The following is a 10,294-nucleotide window of genomic DNA, read 5'->3' on the forward strand; positions in this document are numbered from 1 at the left end:
AGAATACAATAATATAAGATAAAAATATGTGGACATGAACTTATATTTATCAGTAAGTACTGGGGTATAAAATTGTCTTTCCCTCTTTAAGCCCTAATGTTCATTGACGTGTTAACAATGAGTTACGATTTTATTTCTTGACAGTAGATGGCACTGGTGATTGTCAAAAGAGACAGAGTCTCCCACACCCCTCTCCCTTCCTTAGCCATTGAAAAACAAAACAAAGAGCTGGTGGGAAAAAAACGCAAAAATTTTCATCGTAATGAAGGATTGAAATTAAAAATTTGGAACTGTCATGTGATTAAGCAGAACGTGTATATGATCCACACACATTTTATTTGGAATTCTAGGGAAAATCTCCTGAGCTATTTGTAAAATTTCATTCTCAGGATTAAAACAAAATACAGTAAAATTTGATTATCCAGACAAAAGATGGATTTATATTTCTCTATTAGACAGATTTTATTTCTGCACCTTAATTTTAGCAAGAGATGAATATTAAGACAACTATGAATTTAGTTGACAAAAACTCACATATATCTGACTTCCAGAGTCCTGAAGGTGGTATAGAGGAGTATGGTAGTCAAGATAAAAACAAAACCAAGTATTATATGACCTTTGAGTACATCACTTAATGTCTCAGGACAGAAGTTTTCTCATTTGTAAAACTGAAATATTTCTTGCCTAATTCACATGACAGTTGCAAGGATCAAATACAGTCAAGTAGTATAAACACCTTGAGAATTGTCATATTCTTTCCAAATATGCTTTTTTTCATCTTTACCATACAATCAACCCAACCACCTATAGGTAAAATCATAACACAAGGAAAATTGGAATTCAGAATAAAATACTGGAGCATTAAATTTCCTCATTGGTCCAAAAGCACTTTAATAGGCTTTGGTGAATTAGATTCGTGCAAGAAAAGGGACTAATGTATTTTCAACCGTCAAAGGAGTGTTTAGCTTAATAATCAGCTACCCAGAAAATGAAGCAGAAAAACACTTGAATCCAAAGCACCGAAGTGAACTGAAGCGGCCTCCACTGTCCTCCCCTAACTGTCCGCACGGCCTGTCCTCTGTAGGAGTGTCCTTGTGTACGTGTGGAGGTTGTGGACACACATGCCTAGGGTTACAGATGCTCTACAGACTTAACTCAGTATAGTGAAGCTGCAGAGATGGTCATAGCCCTAAAGAAGCCTATCTGAGAGCTTTCCTTTGGGTTTTACAAGAGGCATAGATATTTATGCTGCTCTTCTTTTAACAAAAGACTCCCAAATATTTGCTGAAGATGTAGAGTATTGCCATTTCTGCTTCAAAAGCTCTGAGCCTCTCACGGCACCTGTTGCTGCTGCCCCAAGAGCGGAACACACCCTCCACACCAGCAGCCCCAGGACTAGATTCAGCTTCTCAGTGACCCACTTCCATGCTCCACGATGTGCTCTGGGCTTTGGGGACCTAAAACATCGCAGCCACGGCATAACAGAGATGGGGCAGCTTCTAAAGTCATAGTGGGCAGTTCTAGAACCCTGACCCTTTCTCCTGCTGTTACAGATTCTATTGGCCTCTGGAGATTCAGAGAAGTCCTTCCTCAAGAAGGAACCTCTGCCTGGCCTTCAGCAGGGCCACTGTCATGTGCAATATTCACTTAGAGCCTTATCACGTTTGTGGCTGTAGAGGTGTTTGCGTGACTTGTTTAATTTATCCCACTAGACTGTAAGTTCAGGGCAGATGGGGGATAAGTCTGGTTTTTTTTTTTTTTCCTAATACTGTGTCCCCATGCTGGGCACAGACCTAGCACAGAGTAGGTGCTCGGCAAAGAGCTTTTGAATGAATGAATGGTTGGCTGTAGTCTTCCTGGGAAAGGGCTGGCAGGCATGGAAGTGTTAAACCAGCCACTAACCGTCCAGGCTGACCAGCCTTCTCCCTACCTCCTAGGCCTTTTGAACGGAGCCCGGGGAGGACAGGCTGGCAGAAGAGGGAGGAGGGTTTCTAGCTGAGACAGACTGCGGCTGTGGGCCTGCAGCCTACCCCTCTTCAAGATCTCCGGAGCCGTTCCTGCGAAACCAGCCCCCACAAGTGAGTGTCTGCGGCCCCCTCCCTCCTCTTTCCCTTATTGCTCCCTGTGGGGATGGGGCTGGCACGGAGCTTGATCCTAAGTAAAAGTCTGTTCTAACAGGAAGCAAATAATGTTCCTCCCCTGACGGAGGTGTTTCCTTCTCAAAGACGTTACAAAGGGCTCTTTTCAGAGAGATAGGGGCTGGGAATAGTGTGTGGCCTCACTGCTGTCTGCCTTGGGTGGACCCAGCACGTTCTGGAATCCAGGGGCTTCCTCTTCTAAAGAGGCGCCGGGCCATGCACTGAAACGGTGTGGCCCATCCTCTGGGAGCCCCAGTCCCCTCACCTGCTTGATACAAGCATCCTCTGGAAGTGCCTAGGGTCATTGCCAAGGCCCCTGTTTTCTTTTCTTGGCTTCCAGGACGCCGTAGTCTGTGTTCTTCCTCCCGCCCTGCAGTTCCCTAGCTGGATTCTCTTCCTCGCTGTGATGTCTTCATCCCTGGTTCCCCAGCGCTCTGTCCTGAGCCCCCTTCTCGAACCACACTCTCGTCTGAGTGAGCATATTGAGTTTCATGGCTGTACATTTCCTCCCCGTGCCGAGGAATCCCACACACTTAGTTCCAGCTCCCAGCTCGCCCCCACCTCATCCAGGTCCTTACATCCCCCTGCAGACTCTGTCTCTACTCCACCTCATTGGTGTTTCCCACTCACTAGATCTAAAGCCAAACTCTTGATCCTGACTTCTCCACCCGCCAGCTTGCCTTTCTCTTCATCTTCCCCATCTCAGAGAGCGGCTCAGTCCCAAACTATCTCTTTCCTTCACACCCCACATCTAACACACAGCAAGGCTTCTCAGCTCTACCTTCAAAATCTACTCCTCAGCTTTCTTCTTCCCACCACCGCCACTCAAACGCCCTCGGCCTAGAGGGATCAGACCCATACTACCTGGCTCCTGAACCTCTGCAAGAGTCTCTGATCTTTCTGCTTCCACTCCTGTCTTGCTACAGACTATTCTTCTGACAGCAGCCGGGGTGATCTTTTCAACTACCAGACCGTGTCACCTTGCTTAAAACCATCTGGGGCTTCCCTCACACGCAGCATGACACTCAAACTCCACATGACGATCTAACCAGCCTCACCAGCTGTGGCCCCGGCTTGTCCTTCTGACTTAGCTTCTGTCTCAGCTCAGGCCACACTGGCCTTCTTGGTATTCCTCAGCCCCCCAGCTTGTCACTGCCCAGCCTTTGCACTGTGTCCTCTCTCTGGAGTTCTTTCCCTCGGGTCTTCAGGTGGCCTTGCTCTTGGGCTTTCTGGAGAGACTTAAAACCCATATCCACGGAGAGGCTGAGTTTGGCCACCTACCTAAGGTAGCCTCTCATCACTCTCCATGCCTTCGTCTGGCTTTGCTTTTGATTGAGCACTTGTTACTACTTGTGTTCAGCTCTTAGATGAGAGCACAAGGAACTCTGGTGGGTTTAAGTAGAAGAAGGATTTATTTGTAGACTTTGACAGCTCCAGGAATGTTTGGGAAGGCTTAGTAGTTTACAGCCAAGAAGAGTGCACGTATTGCACGAATTGGTGGGATCTCTGCTGCCCCAGCTGCCACTGGTTATGTCACCAATGCTACTGTCCCAGATACTAACACTGCTGGAACCCGCTGTCACCAGCACCCTTGGAATCCCCATCTTTCTGCAGCTGCTGCCATCACCTATGAGGGCTTTCTCAGTCTCTTTGTCCTTGAGTCATTGGTTCCTAACTCAAATTGTGGGCCAGTGTGTCTGGCTGGTGGAGCCTTGGCCACAGGCCTTGGCTCTTTCTACAAGGGAGGCTGATAAAACCACTATCAGACATTTTCAAATTCTATGTAATGGACCATGGGCTCTGCTTATCTACCAGATTCCATGAGGTAGGGAATCTCAAACATAGGATGGAGGTTCAGATTCTGGGTAACTAAAAAACAACGATAAGCATGCCCTTGACTAGCTGGCTTTCTAGTATATATTTACGTGTTTATGTGTCTATTGCCTAGCTACTCCATTAGAATGAAAGCTAGATGAGGTCAGGCACTTTGTCTTTTTCCCTCTGTATTCCCAGAGTTCAGAACAGTGGCTGCACAGAAGTGACCCTTGATAACTACTGAATGAATATCAGATACTGTATTGAAGGTGTCAGCAATTAGAAAGATTAAACAGTCTCATTGTTGCTACCATTCCTTGTTTAGGTGGCTGATGCTCCTGTCCCTCTTCTGGCCTGATTGATCCCTCTCCTGACCCCTAAGGTAAAAGCCAGCCAACTTGGGAGATATAGTTTGCCAGTGAAAGAGACAAGTAGACAGGGTCAGGTGCTCCATGCCAGGAAATGAAGCCAGTTAGTGACAAAGGAGAATCCCAGGGGACTTCAGGGAGGGAAGACATGGCTACCGAAGGGCACAGGGCCAGGGCATGTGCAAATTATACTGTTGAGACAGTGAGAATCCCCTACCTTGCCTGCCACTTCTTTGAGGAGAAGAGAGTAGAGTCGCAGGAATGAAGGCTCCTTTTTACCATCCTGTGCCTTCAGACTCAGGGAGTCTGATGGAGGTGGTGGGGTTGGGGAAGGGAAATGGGGGAGGGAGTATAGTGGCTGGAGAGCTGGGGTCAGTAAACAGAGGGTATGGTGGGAAAAGTTCCCATTCTACCTCCTCAAGATTCAGAAACCTGTTGTTTTCCAAGCCCAGTGACTCCCTCTGATATGTAGCCTGCAGGGGTGGAAGGTGTCTGAAGTGTCTGAATGTGTGTGTGTGTGTGTGTGTGTGTGTGTGTGTGTGTGTGTGTGTAGGGTTGGGAGGAGAGCAAGTGAAAAGAATGAAAGCATGCCAGGCTAGGTAGGGAGGAGGAGACAACACTCTTGCACTGCCAGGGGGTCACAGTGCTGTCCTGTTACTGCTCCAGGCTCTACCTCAAATGCTCAGTAGCTTTATCCTCTCTCTTTTAACATTCAGCCTTTAAGTATTTTGAACATGCATGTAATTGGGGATGGGAACGGCTGTCATGACTGTCTTGCTGTAGGTCTGGACGCATTATATGTAGCAGGTGCATATGAGCAAGAGCTCAGGCCACTTGCCCAGCCATCCTTACTGTCCTGGATGAGGGATCAGGGCCATGGGGTTAATGCTCTGATGGGATCTAGGCCTCCTGACCAGCTGGTCCCTCCATCCATTCTCCACCCCTTGCCCAGCCTCACCCTTCCCCCACTAGAGTATAGGAATCATAGGAAAGGAACATCTGGTGTAGTTCCCAGCACCCTTCTCCCACACCAGCTAGCCCTTGGCCACCTGGACTCCTGAGCCCAGTGGATCCCGGCAGGACTGGGGAGCAGGGACAGCTGGGATGTCCTATATGGAGTCTTTAAGAAAAAGGACATGGGCATGTGGAACTCTAGCCATGGTGCTCGGGGAGAATCACATGCAAAATTGTTGTCTTTTAATGGGAAAGAGAGAAAAATTGAGAGTGAAAAGCACTGTCTGGGCAGGATGGTCTGCAGGGGAGGGATGAGTGGAGGAAGGAGAAAAGGAGTGGGGAGTGAGGAAAGAAAAGCAAAGAAGAGGACACATTGAGGGGACACTCAGACTGAACACGATGCTGGGGAAATGCTGAACATTCTATTTATAGATTCTAGAGAACTTCTAAGAAGAGGCACTGTGAATTGGCTTAGCTGTGTTAAAAGATGACTAATTATAGTCATTTATAGAAACTGCTGCTTAGCATTTCTAGCTAATCATCATGCAGGCTGGATTACTCATGTCATGAATATCTGTCAGGGCATTTTTTGTTGAGAATTGTATTTGATTGCAACACCTGCTCATGAAGATCCACTTTATTGTCATGCAGCGTAGTTACCTACTCAGGACTAAAACAAAACAATCCAGAAAGAATGCTTTCTAAGAATAAAGAAAAACAAAACAAACACCTAGAAGTATACCATATGATTTTCAAAAATTTGGTGTGAAGGTTGGTAAAAGAAGGTTAACAAAACACTAAGAATATTTTAAAAATTGTTGAAGCTTCCCATACGCCTACTCCCTATCCTCGCCACCATCCCCCACATGCACACACACACGTGTGCACACACCCACCCACACACTGTCCTTTGAACATGAGATCCATGGCAGTTACAGAAATTGTATCATCTAATCTGCAAATCTATTCATTATGGTGCTTCGCAGATGAACAGAAATTGCTTTTCCCTTTTTACAAAAAAAAAAAAAAAAAGGATAAAAAGGCCAAAGTGTCTGTTACTAATGATGCCCGGGTCACTCAGGAAGTCTGTATCATATCAAGCAACATGGAGCTTGGATTAAAACAAAAGAAGGTTAGGTTAAATCCAAGCAAAAACATCTTGACTTTTAACTTAAAAACGTGTGTCATTCTATGCATTAGATTCACGGTGTTGAAAAGTAACCATCCCAAATGCATTCTGTGGGTACATGTAAATGCATAACCCTTGGAGCAGTTTGGAAAGAAGCAGGTCAACATGGCCCCGATGCGCAGCCCCTACGTCTGCCACCCCCATCTCTGTGTAAAGGTGATAAACCGGGGCAGTGGACCAGGGCTTCTGTGCCAACAGTTGGAATGCAGACAGAGAACTGCATACATAGAAAAGGAAAGCAGATTTGAATCACTCAGTTCCTGTATAAATTCATCCACTTCTCTCCAGTAACATTTGGCGTAATCACTGGGGATCAGTCTTTACAGGCCTGTTGTTCAGATGAAGACATTACAGAACACAAAAGGCATGTCAAGTCCTCCAACACAGCAGCAGGCCCGAGAGAAAAACCAGACTCCGGAGTCAGAGTGGGAACAAACTACACTGTTTAAAAATGTTACTTACTGTTTAAAAAAAGAGGAAAGAATCAGGAATCAGAAAATAAAAGGCAAGACTTAAAAAAATGCATCAAGCATTTTCTCCTTAAAAATGTTACTTTTGGGCCAGGCACGGTGGCTCACGCCTGTAATCCCAGCACTTTGGGAGGCCAAGGTGGGTGCATCACCTGAAGTAAGGAGTTTTGAGACCAGACTGGCCAACATAGTGAAACTCCGTCTCTACTAAAAATACAAAAAATTAGCTGGGTGTGGTGGCAGATACCTGTAATTCCAGCTACTCGGGAGGCTGAGGCAGCAGAATCTCTTGAACCCAGAAGCTGGAGGTGGCAGTGAGCCGAGATTGCGCCACTGCACTCCAGCCTGGGTGACACAGTGAGACTCCATCTCAAAAAAAAAAAAAAGAAAGAAAAAAAGTTACTTTCATGTGAAGTTGTGATTTGGCCCTTAGTACCTTCCTCACCAATAACCTGGTTGCTGGATAAGAACAGAATAATAAACTTAGAAGCCATCTATTGCAATCTCCTCTGCTATTTGCCTCCCCCCTCTTTGTGCTCCAACATGTTGTCATCCTGCTTCTGCCTCAATACTTTAAATGGCAGCGAGCTTCTTGCCTGTTTGGAGCAACCCATTGGTCTTTAGATCATGCAATTGAGAAATGAAACACCCTGTTACCATGTCACCCTCTACAGAGTCCTAGTGTTGAACACCGGAGACACACAAGACAGGTCCAAGTTCTCTTCCATGTGCAAGTTCTTGCTTATTAGGAAACCTCAATCATGTGTCTTTTAAAACTGCCCTTATGTCCTCCAGTCTATGAACACCCTGGACTCACAATGTCAGGCTCCTGCATCATCCCTGCTGCCATCTCTGTGCTGGCTTACATTCGTCTTAAGTGTGGAACTGGCAACAGAACTCATGGTATGACCTGAGGTTTGGCTAGGTTTTGCAGCTATTCGTCATGCTTTTGGCCACCTATTAACTTTTGTTTTTTGTTTGTTCGTTGAGATGGAATCTCACTCTCTCACCCAGGCTGGAGTGCAGTATTGAGATCATAGGGTACTGGAGTCTCAACCTCCCAGGCTCAAGTGATCCTCCTGCCTCAGCCTCAGGAGTAAGCTGGGACTACAGGTGCACCACCATGCTCGGCTAATTTTTTTTCAATTTTTTGTAGAGATGTGGTCTCAATCTGTTGCCCAGGCTAGTCTTGAACTCCTGGGCTCAAGTAACCCTCCTGCTTCAGCCTCCTAAAGTGTTGGGGTTACAGGAATGAGCCACTGTGCCTGGCCCCTATCAACTTATGAACTCCCCCACCCCTCCCCTGGCATCATGAGCCTGCTTGCTCCTAAGGAAGAAGTCAAAACTTGTTCTCTGGGCCATTCTTGCAGCTGAGGTTTGGGCATACGATCCAGACACCCTGATCACATACAACTATGTAAGACTCTGATTTGGAATCTATGGACATGAAGCAGCAGGCCTGGGCTGCAGACATTCTGGTGAGGGTAGGTGCAGCAGTGACAGCCAGCATTTCAGAGACAAAGAGGGGTTATGTCCTTCAAGGAGGTCCCTAAGACCAGAGTTTGAGAGATAAGCTGCAGTACTGTGTGGAAGAATAATGAGCTCCCAAAAATGTCCACGTCCCAATCATTGGAACCTGAATATGAATACATTAACTCACATGGCAGAGGGGATTTTGCAGATGGGATCAAGTTAAGGATCTTGAGATGGAGAGATGGTCTTGGATTATCTGGGTGAGCTCAATGTAATCACAAGGTTCCGTATAAGGGAAAAGGTGGGAGGTTCAGAATTAGAGAAGGTGACGTGATGATGGAAGTGGAGGGAGAGGAAGAGACATGGCAATGAAAGCAGAAGTAAGAGAGAAAGATTTGAAGCCACACTGCTGGCTGTGAAGATGGCGGAGGGGGCCGTGAGCCAAGGATGCATGTGGCCTCTAGAAGCTGGGAAAGGCAAGGAAAATCACACTCCCCTAGAACCTCTAGAAAGGAAAGCAACCCTGCCACACCTTGATTTTAGCCCAGCAAGGACCATTTTGAACTTCTGACCTCCAGAACTGTAAGAGAATATAGGGTATTGTTTTAATCTCCTAAGTGTGTGTTAATTTGTTATAAGTGAAGCAGGAAATGCATACGTGGGCACCAGTTCCAAAGCCTAGTGAAGGGAGCAGCAGGGTCTCCATGTAATTCCGGACCTTCTTTTAACCCTGACACTTCCAAAACTGATTCTCTGGCTCTCCCAAAGACTCTATAAATTCCCTCAGATCACTTAACAAGTTCATTTTCTTCTAAAACTAACTTGAATACACAGGTTCTGTGACTTGTAACAGAGAGCTCGGGTAATTCCTGCCCCAGGGCTCCCCTATCCTTTCCATTTTATTTCTGAATTATCTCTCAAATCCATCTTCGCTGCTCTATCACCCCTTCCTTGTTTCAGGTCCTTGCTATTTCTTGCCTAGACTATTTTCATGCCCTCTTAATTATTTTTCCTGTCTCTTATGTCTTCTTGTTCTAGCCCTTCCTTCACATTCCTGCTATATCATTATATTTCAAAACTTAGCCACAGTGCTTCATTGCCTTATTGGAAACATGTTGATGGTGTCCCATTGCCAACAGGATGAAGATCAAAGTCTCTACATGGCATGGAAGGACCCTAACCACCTTGCATGAACCTGCAAAGGATTTGATGCCAGTGACATCTGATGAGCTCTAGGGCCATGGGTAAATCCCTGAATCACAGGGAGCATCATCTGTAAAGCAGTGATAATGATACATTTTTTCATTTGTAAAGTGATGATTTAAAAAAATATCCTACCTCATGGTATCTTCATGAAAATGAAACAAGATAATGAATGAAAAACACACTTGTCTGTCCAGTGCTTGGTATATAGTAGGCATTTAATTATATGTGCCTGAGTGTGCATGTGTGTGTTTCATGAATTACCACTCCCCATCTTGCGTCACCAAATACATCTCATATCATCCCTGCATTTATTTTTATGCCAATATTTATTTAACCTCAAAGCCCTTTCCTCCTTCTCTTTGGCTTGGCAAACTCTTACAAGTTTGAGCTCAAATACCATCTTTTCATGGAGACTTTTCTGACTCCTTCAATCAAGGGGGTCAGTGCTTCCTCTGGGTGCCTCTCTGGTGGCAATTATCTGACTCTATTGCAATGACTTGCTTACAAAGTCACCCCCTTCATTGAGGTTCTTTTTCATTTTGAAATCTGCAAGGTCTGGCATGGTGTTTACAAGCCAGGAGAACCTAAATAAGTGTCAGACGAACAAATGAATGAAGTAATGGGGAAAAGGGAAGGGTGGAACTTCCACCTACTCCTTCTGGCAAGTGAGGCTTGGTTGAA

At 45.7% G+C, this 10,294-nt stretch overlaps 1 long non-coding RNA gene across 1 annotated transcript; it reads left to right on the top strand.

Moving 5' to 3' along the window:
- Positions 1 to 1,570: 1,570 nt before the first annotated feature.
- LOC109025664 (uncharacterized) lies at positions 1,571 to 9,693 on the top strand. Its single transcript, XR_008676803.2, has 4 exons — positions 1,571 to 1,715; positions 1,938 to 2,078; positions 4,279 to 4,335; positions 9,547 to 9,693. It is a non-coding gene; the product is annotated as an uncharacterized lncRNA (long non-coding RNA).
- Positions 9,694 to 10,294: the final 601 nt, after the last annotated feature.

This window comes from Gorilla gorilla, chromosome 12 (assembly GCF_029281585.2).
Source record: "Gorilla gorilla gorilla isolate KB3781 chromosome 12, NHGRI_mGorGor1-v2.1_pri, whole genome shotgun sequence".
Lineage (NCBI taxonomy): Eukaryota > Metazoa > Chordata > Mammalia > Primates > Hominidae > Gorilla > Gorilla gorilla.